Consider the following 9,702-nt stretch of genomic DNA (forward strand, 5'->3'; position numbering starts at 1 on the left):
GCTTAGTCGAAGCGTTGGTAAGCCGAAGGGGGAAGCCGGGAGAGAAGCGCGAGGATGCATGGAACAAGTCGTCGTCGGCTAAAGGTAGCCAAGTGCGCACTCCATGCCGCGCATCTGAGCTTACCCGACGCCCACCGACCATTACCGGCTCGATCGACCAATTGGGCGAACCGGTGGACGCCCACCGATCTGTTCGACCTAGCGTTCGTCGTCGCCCACGCCGAGAAAGCGCCCTTTCGCCTTCCGCTTTTCGCCTTCCACCTTCCACAGGCTCTCCCCTTTGTCCTTTTCGCAGACGGGATCGATTAATTCCCGAATCGGATGTCGATGTCGGATGCCGACTACGCTCCGGAATCGCTGATTCCAACGATTACCTTGCCTCGATACTTGCAATCGTCATCCTGCTCTTACATGCACTATGTTTTTCCAACACCTGGCTTCGGTATCATATAGGACAATAGGTATCTTTTTAGGAAGGATCATCGTTGGTCCTATCGTTTTGCGCGTCTATGAACAACGGGCGATATCGTACATAGAATTTATTTTAATCCCGCGATGTTTCTCTAGACATGTTGTTGCTTTGCCTCGGAGTATCAAGATCGTTTGGACACATGTAATGTAAGAATGAATAAACACCGGGCAAAGCGATGTCGCAGCTACGCGCAACCGTCCAACAAAGACGAATTTGAATTTTCCGACTTCCCGCCGACCAGTAAAAATAAACGGACGCAACCGAAAAGAGTTCAGTATCAAGAGTTCGGCATCTAAGTGTTATCACGAGTTATCTGCCGAGTTATCCACGAGTATCTAACGAGCATTTATTGAATATTAATTGGAAATTTTACTTTGCGGTTTATACACTGTACAAGCGACTCAGCGAATATAGTCTGCATATTTATTTATTATTTTAAATATATTCGACGATTTCGACGACAAGCAATAATATCCGATAAATGTCACGGTCAAACATCCTATGTACTAGTAGTCCTTTATAGACGATTGGTACGATGTTACAGATAGATTTTGACGCGGGTTTGTGCCTGGAAACGGAAATGTTCGTGTAGTTCCCTCGAAACAAGTTTTAAATCCACTTGGAGGCTACGCGGCACTCGTTTGATCGTCTTCCACAGATTCGGCGCAATCGAAAGCGCGCTTATAAAAATCCTTTCCGTCTGCTTGTTACACTTAGTCCTGATATCTCAAGTTCGACGCTCCTTTTGCACAAAAGTCTTGGTTAATTTTCAAACATTTTCTGCTACGATTTAACTTCCGTCGGAGCAAGACATTCAAATCAACGTTTCTTACTATCTCGCGCGTTCCCTTTTCACTAGCAGTATACCGTTGTTTCCTCGATCGATCTGCCATAATTTCCCATTTTCACTCCAAAATCATAGCGCAAGTCTTGCGCACAGTGCGTCGACCCGTGTCAGATGCTCTTTATTTTCCGTCGTTGCCGGATAATTATCAATTGGAAGGCGTACGTTCAAAACGGTGTCGTTCATGGGAAAATCCGCTGCACAGCGGTGTAGCGGATACGCTGGAAACGCGGGACGTTTGCGTGGCGAATGCGAGCGTTTCCTGTTCTTCGTACATTTAGTTCGACTCTAGGCTCGATTTAGCGAAACGCAGGTACTGTTTAGCTAGTTTTTCCTCTTACGTGAGGTGTCGGTAATCGAAAGACACCGTAATAGTTCAATAACATGGCGAACAGTTAAAAAAAATGAAGGATCATTTCGAAGATCGTTGGAAGTATGTTTTGCACGACGAAGGTGGTGCTGGACGCGAAGATCCGTATAAATCGAAGAAAAAACAATTTGCTAGGTATGTAATTCCTCGGTTACTATCGAGGACTCACGCGAAGGTTTCTCGGGCCAGTGTCTCTGCTAAGTGCGGATCATCAATTTCATTTGGTTGCGTGCACGCACTCCGCTGCCACTTAAATTCTTTCCGAGTAGCTACGTCAAGCAAACGAAAACAATCGATCATCTTGTGACGTATACGAGCTTTTCTTGCAAACTTATGCTGATTTCGCTGCTATCGACGCGATCATTTTGGTAAAAGTTCGTTATACTGACAGTAAATTAAATCGTATTTGTCGAAAGAGAAAGAAAGCTTAGTATCTACGAATTAGTTGACTACGAATTTGTGGCGCGTTTGAAATTTAATCTTTGATTGATTTTTAATTGACTGAAATTAACTGAAAGCGGAGCTACCTGTTCTCGTGTTACATCGGTATTCAATTTATCGCATATAATTGAAAGGAAATCATGCACGTCATCGAAGATTCCTGCGTATTTTCCTCAAACTCGAGAAATTCTCCAACGACGGAAACATGTTATTCGGTCGAAAATGGGCTGAATGAACGCTCAGGAGAGTCAAGAAGCGTTCGAGCGAAGAAACGTGAGTGGAACTGGTGTTTAAGAGTAAATTGGCATCTGATCGCGAACAATTTCGATATTCGGTTGTATTTTTAGGACGATAAAGGCCACAAAAGAGATTTACCTTCAAAGTATGTTCAAAGTAAGCGTGAGTCAAATCGAACTGGCGGAAAGGAAGAAGGAAGGCAACGAGCCCGATGCAAATTCTTTCTTGCAACGGAGACTCCTCGCGTGCGGTTCTCTCGACAGAGCAAGGTACATAACAACAGATCGATGCCTAGCTACCCCTCAGGAACAAGTTCTGGAGTATCGATCTTAAAACGTCGTACTTTTCTACCTCGGTCCTGTCGTCTTCTAAATAATAGTTGCGTTTATAGATATGAACGTCCAGGCAACGTAAGTAGCATGCCGGATAGTTCGGGCAATAAATTAATAAATTAACCAATTAATATTTAAACGTTCGGAAGTTTCCTCGCCTGGTGATATCAGAGTTTAAAGATTGCCATAAACGCAGTGTGTTTCACGGTATGAATTACAAAGATATGGATACATCAATCGCTAGAAACTTCAGCTTTTTCATAGTTTACGGCAGCTTATTTTTTATTCAACGTTTAACCGATAGGTTCGCCTACAGTGTGAACCCCTGATCCCGGTTAAACGTAGATCGTGAAAACGAAGCGAAAGGTTGCTTAACGCCCTCGATCGATCGTGATCAAGTTATGGTTGACGTTTCTTACGGGCCCGTTCAAATATTCAATTGTATTGAAAAAATGATTCGTGTCTATTGTACTTGAACTGTTGGACTGTTTACATCGTGGACTAAAGATTGGCAGTTACTACAACTAATGCATCAAAGGAGCAGCGAATTTAATTCCTTAGTGCGTAAGTTTTTCTCCGATTTGCCAGTGAAAATGGCTAAATTTTTTATCGTAAAAAGCGAGCCTAAAAATGAACATACAATGTATATTTTCACAAGATATGTATATAGTATCGGGGAAAAGGGCCTAAGAAATATCTAGCGAACCATAAACAATGTCCCGAGAGCCGAGGCGCCGATGGGCCCATCAATGTGTCGTCGGTCCTTCGAGTGAATAGTTTCATAGAAAAGGTCTACGTGGCTTTGGCCACGAGCGGTCGCGATACACGTGTGTGGTGGGTCTACGGGAAGACAAAAGACGTGCGAGAGCAGTGCAGTTTTAGTGGAGAAGTCGAAGAGTGTCAATCGAGAAGTCAGAGAGTGCGAGTTGCGTCGTCGATATAGTGCTGCTAACGTTGTCGAGAGTTGTCTAGATTGTAGCGTGTTATTGCGATTAGTTCATATTAAAATAGCATCGTTTTTCTGTCTATATTTGTACAATCTATTCATTGTAAATAAATTACAAATATCAGGATATAATAACGATATATTCCATTGACGATACTACATGTGTTAAGATACTTTAGCGTACGATATCGAGGCTCGGAGTCACGAAGATCGACGAATAAAATAATTGTCCAACTGAAAATGACCTATTGGGTTGACAACTAAGTGATTGCCAGCTAAGTTATTCGGCGGTAATGACAAAATCCGCAATCACTTGGTTGCCAACCCAATATATTACTTTTTATTAGCGAGTGAAATAAAATTCAATTTTCGGTGGAATAGTTCCCGTTCTTCGGTAGAACGGCGGAGGAATGTGCGAACCGATAGCTGCGTGACTCTCGCTGCCTTCATTGTGCCAGAAAAATCCTGTTAGGATTCGGTTGTTGTGGTTCGCCTGCTTTTGGCCCCCTCGCTCGTACCTCGCCAAATCTGCTAAACGATGTGGTCACAGTAATTTAGTTATTGACCACTAAACTGCCTCTTTGCTTGCCTCGAGGGCTCCAGGACGAATGACCCCTCTGGAAGTCTCTGGAACAACAACTATTCAAAAGCCTGACGAACGCCCTTTCGTCTTAGAAACGCGTTTCTATCGCGTCAAGCGAAATGAACCGTTTTCAAATTTTATTAGCAGTTTGAAAACGAAATCTCCAGGGCGTTTTACTTCGCCCGAAGCATTGTCAAGCTTACTGAACGAGTTCATATTTCCAGAGAACACGACAGCATATTTAGAGAAGATGGATGATTGGTCATGTTCAAATTTGGGAACGTGGTCCGTCCACGATCATTGTTAACAAAGTTAGTCTGGTTTGTTTATTGCTTAATTGATTTAACGAAGCATTTTTTGCATCGAGAATATTTATCGGCTAGAAGTTTATGAAATCGCTGATCCGTTGACGACGAGTCCTTGTATTTATTCCGCGTTTGCAACACGATACGTGTTTATTATATTTTTATATTGATACTTTCTCGAGCGTTTAGCAGCCACGGTATGCAGCACAAAGACGATGATCGAGTTTTAACAAGTTACAAATTATTGACGTAAAAATGGATATATCGAAACGATTATTTCGAAAACTAATCCGTATTGTTGCGATAGGCCGTGAAGTGGAAGCGCGACATAACAGGAATTTGGATGTTTCATTTCGCACCATCGAAGATACTGTTCGTGGCTGGAAAGATGGGTAGCAAGAGAAGCGGGCGACATGTTCTACTTGCTCTCCCTTTGTCTTGCAACTGTAAATGATAAGTTTGTACGTATAACCAACTTGGTTGACCACGAAAATATACATCTTCTCTATTATTAAGATCGTATCGAGGGGACGTTGTAAACTTATCGGATCTGCATGCCTTCCGTTGACCCTCTTCCCAGCCACGAACCACATTATAAGCACATAATATATTTTTCCAAGTATACCTATCTTCAACATCGGTAATGTTAATTTTCGCTTCTTTCCATAAGGAAAGATTACGATAACGTAATCCAAACCAAATCACCGCGGATAAACTATCGTGTGTAAAAAATCATGGTGACCCAATCAAGCACGAGGAGCTCGTGACTAATTTAATTAAGGACGCGTTCGTTTTTCACGCAATGCGCCACGCGACCTGCGCGGCGTGTCCTTCCTGCACGACGCGGGAACCGCACGAACCGGGGCTCGAGACCGCAAGAAAGAAAGAAAGAGAAGGCAGAGAACTGTAGAGAAAGCGAGAAAGAAGAGGCAGGGAATAAAGGAAAAATATATACGTATATCGCGACGATTACTCCGACCACGGGGAGTCGTGCAGCGTTACACATAGCATGAACGAAGATTTATCGTGAACACTTTGCATGGTCGTCGGAGCGCGGCTCGCCTACGCTGGCAGAAACTTCGTGTCCACGAGCCACCACTATTACCACTATTACGTTATACACGGTGGTAAGGGCGACGGTGATAAATCATGCGACAGGAATGATTCGGCTAAATTGCTGCTCGCACGTATCCGCGCTCGAAACTGCCCCTCGCTCGTTCTCCTCGTGCGCTGTCGATTGCTCGCCTAGGCCACGCCGGAAGGCGGCGGGGTACGAGGGGTGAGTTCCACGCAAACCTTTGGTGCCCTGCCTCCGGCGGGAGGAACCGCCGCCAGGAACCGCCGCCCGTAGAAAGAGGCAATGTCCGTCATCCGCGTTAAGTACGCACGCGTCCAAGTAGCCATTGGTCTATTGATTTTACCGGATCTCCTGGGGGCTGCTTCTCGGCGGATTGTGTTACCTCTCGCCGGTTGCCTTTGCGGTGTCGGCCGGCTTCCAGGGAAAGGCGTGTCACCGAGAGGCGGAGATCGACCCGGTCGCCACAGTGGGGCAGACCTACCAACGATTGGTCCCCGTGACCGGGACGCGGTAGCCAGCCGCGACGACCACGCTATCGGCCAGGCAACCGACTCCCGCAGCTACGCTTCCCAGCCTCTTCGTTCGTCTCTCGAGGCCCGTCATTTTTTTTCCTTCGAACTCACCACGAAGGTAATGTCCATTTCGTACACGCTTTTGACAGCGTTTGTCGTCTCTTCAGGTTCGTCTCGTTTGCCGATCTGTCGTTTGAACGCGACGTTACTTGGCCTTTGGTAGCGCACCGCTCGAGCATCGCATCGCCGCCATTGGAAGAACGCCCTCTCGAGTTGCTTTTGCTCGTATTATCGTTTCACGGGTATGTTTCGTCGAACGTTCGATTCTAAGTCTGTTTGAATGCTACTTGGTATTACGCGTGAGTTACGCCAGTTAGATGCTTTGGTATTAACGATTGCTATTTTACATATATAGTTATTCTCGCGCCACTATGTCCTGCAATATACCGAGTTAGCTAATCGAATCCGCCATTGTATACTACTTCGTACTATTTTCTACAGATCCACCATTCCTCTGCGATATGCAATTAGGTATTAATTACTTCATCGCAGACTTATCTATAAGATACTAAATAGTAGAAGGTTTTTCAGACGGTCATTACGATAATTCTCCTCCCTAGATGGTGGCTGTATGTCGGGGAATAAAAACGAGCGTTCTTAGACCATGGAAGGATAGGATCGTTGGCATTCTAAGTAAAATTATGCGATCACCGGACCGATAGTTCTACACGGCGGCTATATCGTAAGTAATTTTGCGACGGTCGAGGGGGTTAAGCTAATTGCGGCCCTCGCATAAGTTAGCTGTGCGACGCGTTGTAAATACATACGTCTTGGTCGCAGCTACGAGAGCGTGAACCGCGCGTATTTGCATGGAACGCACGATATTCGGCGCTTAATTGTTCTGTCGCGGCCATTCCTCGTCTTTTGTTCCTACTCGTCCTGTGAAAAATATTATCATCGGAGCAAGGAGCGTGTAACCGGTGCGCTAGCTCATTTACGCCTTTCCCAGGAAGTGCGCGAAACTTTTATCGCCTTCGCGAACTTTCTCTGGGCAACAATCTATTCTTCCCTTACTTCCTTTTCGTTTCTTTCGAGAGAAAATTCTGATGTTTCGAACAGTACTAGTTTCTAATTTGTTGGGTCAGTGCCAGACGTGTATCGTTTGTTATTTATCTATAGTTCATTATGATCGTAACGCATTGTTTCATCATTTTTCTCGTGGTAATTAATCTACCTAGATTTCTTACTAAAATACACGATTATCTACGGTGTTGGGCGATCTACGTTTGGAAGAATTAGAATCGATTCATTTGAAATTGATCTGTTTTTCATCGTGAAAAAAGAATCGGGGAAATTGTCGATTAAGGGACGATTCCAACAACGAGTTAACACGTTCGTTGCGAACAACTCCAGTTTCGGTATTTATACGTTTCTTCATCATAATCGTGTCTTGTTTTAAGAAATAATCTTTGTTCCAACGAACTGTTCATCTTTCCAAGTTGGTCTGCTAATACGCACAAAAACAGCTTGCGTCAGTAGCATGATATGGATACTTAGATAATCGAAAGGATACAAGGTACATCAATAGCAGCGAACGTAGGTATTAACCTGTTAGCTAAGAGATTTGACAGAGACTTTTGTAATGATACAGTTCAAGATAAATTGTAGAAAAGGTAATTCAATTTCAGTTAGATTATTCTCGGTACTTGCAAATGCGTGCGTTATATAAATGCATGCCCTATATGTAACAAAAATGAAACCATATACGTTGATATAAAATGACAAACTAATAGCTATGGAATCATCTGCGAGTAAAGAAATTTCTATTCGCACTAACTCGTTCAAACTTTCTCGGTTAAGCAAAGCTACGAACATCTTTCAATTTCCTCCAACTTTCACGCGACATTAAAAAACAATCGCTCTTCGGAATTTCGTACAAAAGTTTCATCTATAAATGGCGGAAGAAAATTTTGTTCGCTGTTTCGCATCAGCCTGTTAATCTAGTTCCAGGCAAGACCATCTGGACGCGTGAGCGTTAACAAAAGACAGAGGACGATGGAATGACTTTGCACGTCTGTTTAATCTGCCGTTTTCGGAGGCCAAAGTCTTCCCAGGGATCGACGTGTCCGACCCTGAGCAGTACACGCAAAGATTGAAGGCTTCGCGGACCACATGGACAAAGGGGACACCGTGGTTGCATTCATTTCGACTTGCAAGAATGTCAGGGAGGACAAAAAGACCGAGACCCGCCCTTCCGTTACGAGCCGCTTTCCCTCGTGCGCCCGCGAGCATGGAAACGGACTTGCCTCGAAAGTCGTTTCGCGCGAGTCGATTCAACGCGGCTGCGACCGGATGGAAACGTGGTCGATGCCGATTTCTCAACCCGGGAAACGGCCAAATGTGAAACGCAACCGACCGTATTGCTGCTAGTAATCGCGAGTTTCTCTTCTTCGTGTTTCTTCCTGTCGTGTCCCGCGTAACAGCCCCGATGCTCTCCCGAGAACATTTCGTATTTGATTATAGAGAGTCGGAGACGGATCTCTGTCGCGCGGTTGAGGTTTGAAATTTAGTTCTTTGTTAAGTTTCTTTCGCGGTCTCTTTCGCGGTGAAAGTTTTTGAAATTGTATCACAGGTTATACAAATCTACGAATTTTTATTTCGACAGAATAGCCTTCCTTTCTTCTCCATTTTTACGAAAGAAAACAAAATCGACGAGTAATTTATGTACACATCGTGAAGGTTGCTAAAACGGTACTACCAGCGAACTACAAAGTCTCAACTTAACCAAACTCCAACCTTCGATTAATTCAAAACTAATGCTACAAATTGCGAATATCGATGATAACGTTTATTACTTCGGTAATATCTTTTATCAACGAATGTTCTAAGACAGCGAAGCTTCAAGTTGAAGCTCTGTACAATTCTTTGAACGATCAATCAGCAACTAACCGGACTAAAAACCAGCTACGGGTTTTAAGAGCATTAAGAACGACCGTTGAGAAGCGAACTGTCTCTGGCGCAGGAAATTAAAAGACGCATGGAAGAAAATATATTACGTGAACGACTGATACCAATTGAGAGTTAAATAACCGAAACGTTTTCTAAACGTTTCTTGTCCCTTTCCCAACTTCCTCCAGACGTCTGCGTCTAGTATGTAGTTCGATCAACAAGCTGCGACGGCTGTTCGTAATCTTACCGAACACGCGGCTATTGTCAGTCTGACGCGCGCCTAAATAATTCGAAGGCAACAGCGTCGGCTAATAATGACGCACGAGCGGCTCAGCCGAGCTGGACTCCAGAAGCAGAAGAAGTAGCATCAGCAGCCGCAGCTTCGTATACTTAGGTGTTACATATTAAACGAGAAGGCCGTATTCTAGCTAGCCGAGGCAACCACCTGTGCGCATAGCTAATACCATATAATAAGGGCTCATGCATATGAATTTCGTGGGCCAACCCAGAGGCGCTTATCGCGTAGAAATCTATCGGGCCTCAGCGCCGCGACCGCGCAACCCTTTTTTTTTCGATACACCTATGCGGAACATCGCGATAATGTCTTTCACTGGCCCCATCGTGCGTGTCGTC

At 44.5% G+C, this 9,702-nt stretch overlaps 1 long non-coding RNA gene across 1 annotated transcript; it reads left to right on the forward strand.

Annotated features, from left to right (window-relative positions):
* The first annotated feature begins 6,209 nt into the window (after positions 1-6,209).
* Positions 6,210-9,190, forward strand: LOC122574094. Its single transcript, XR_006318897.1, has 4 exons — positions 6,210-6,422; positions 6,536-6,651; positions 6,741-6,862; positions 8,125-9,190. It is a non-coding gene; the product is annotated as an uncharacterized LOC122574094 (long non-coding RNA).
* The last annotated feature ends 512 nt before the right edge of the window (positions 9,191-9,702 follow it).

This window comes from Bombus pyrosoma, linkage group LG2 (genome assembly GCF_014825855.1).
Source record: "Bombus pyrosoma isolate SC7728 linkage group LG2, ASM1482585v1, whole genome shotgun sequence".
Taxonomy (NCBI): domain Eukaryota; kingdom Metazoa; phylum Arthropoda; class Insecta; order Hymenoptera; family Apidae; genus Bombus; species Bombus pyrosoma.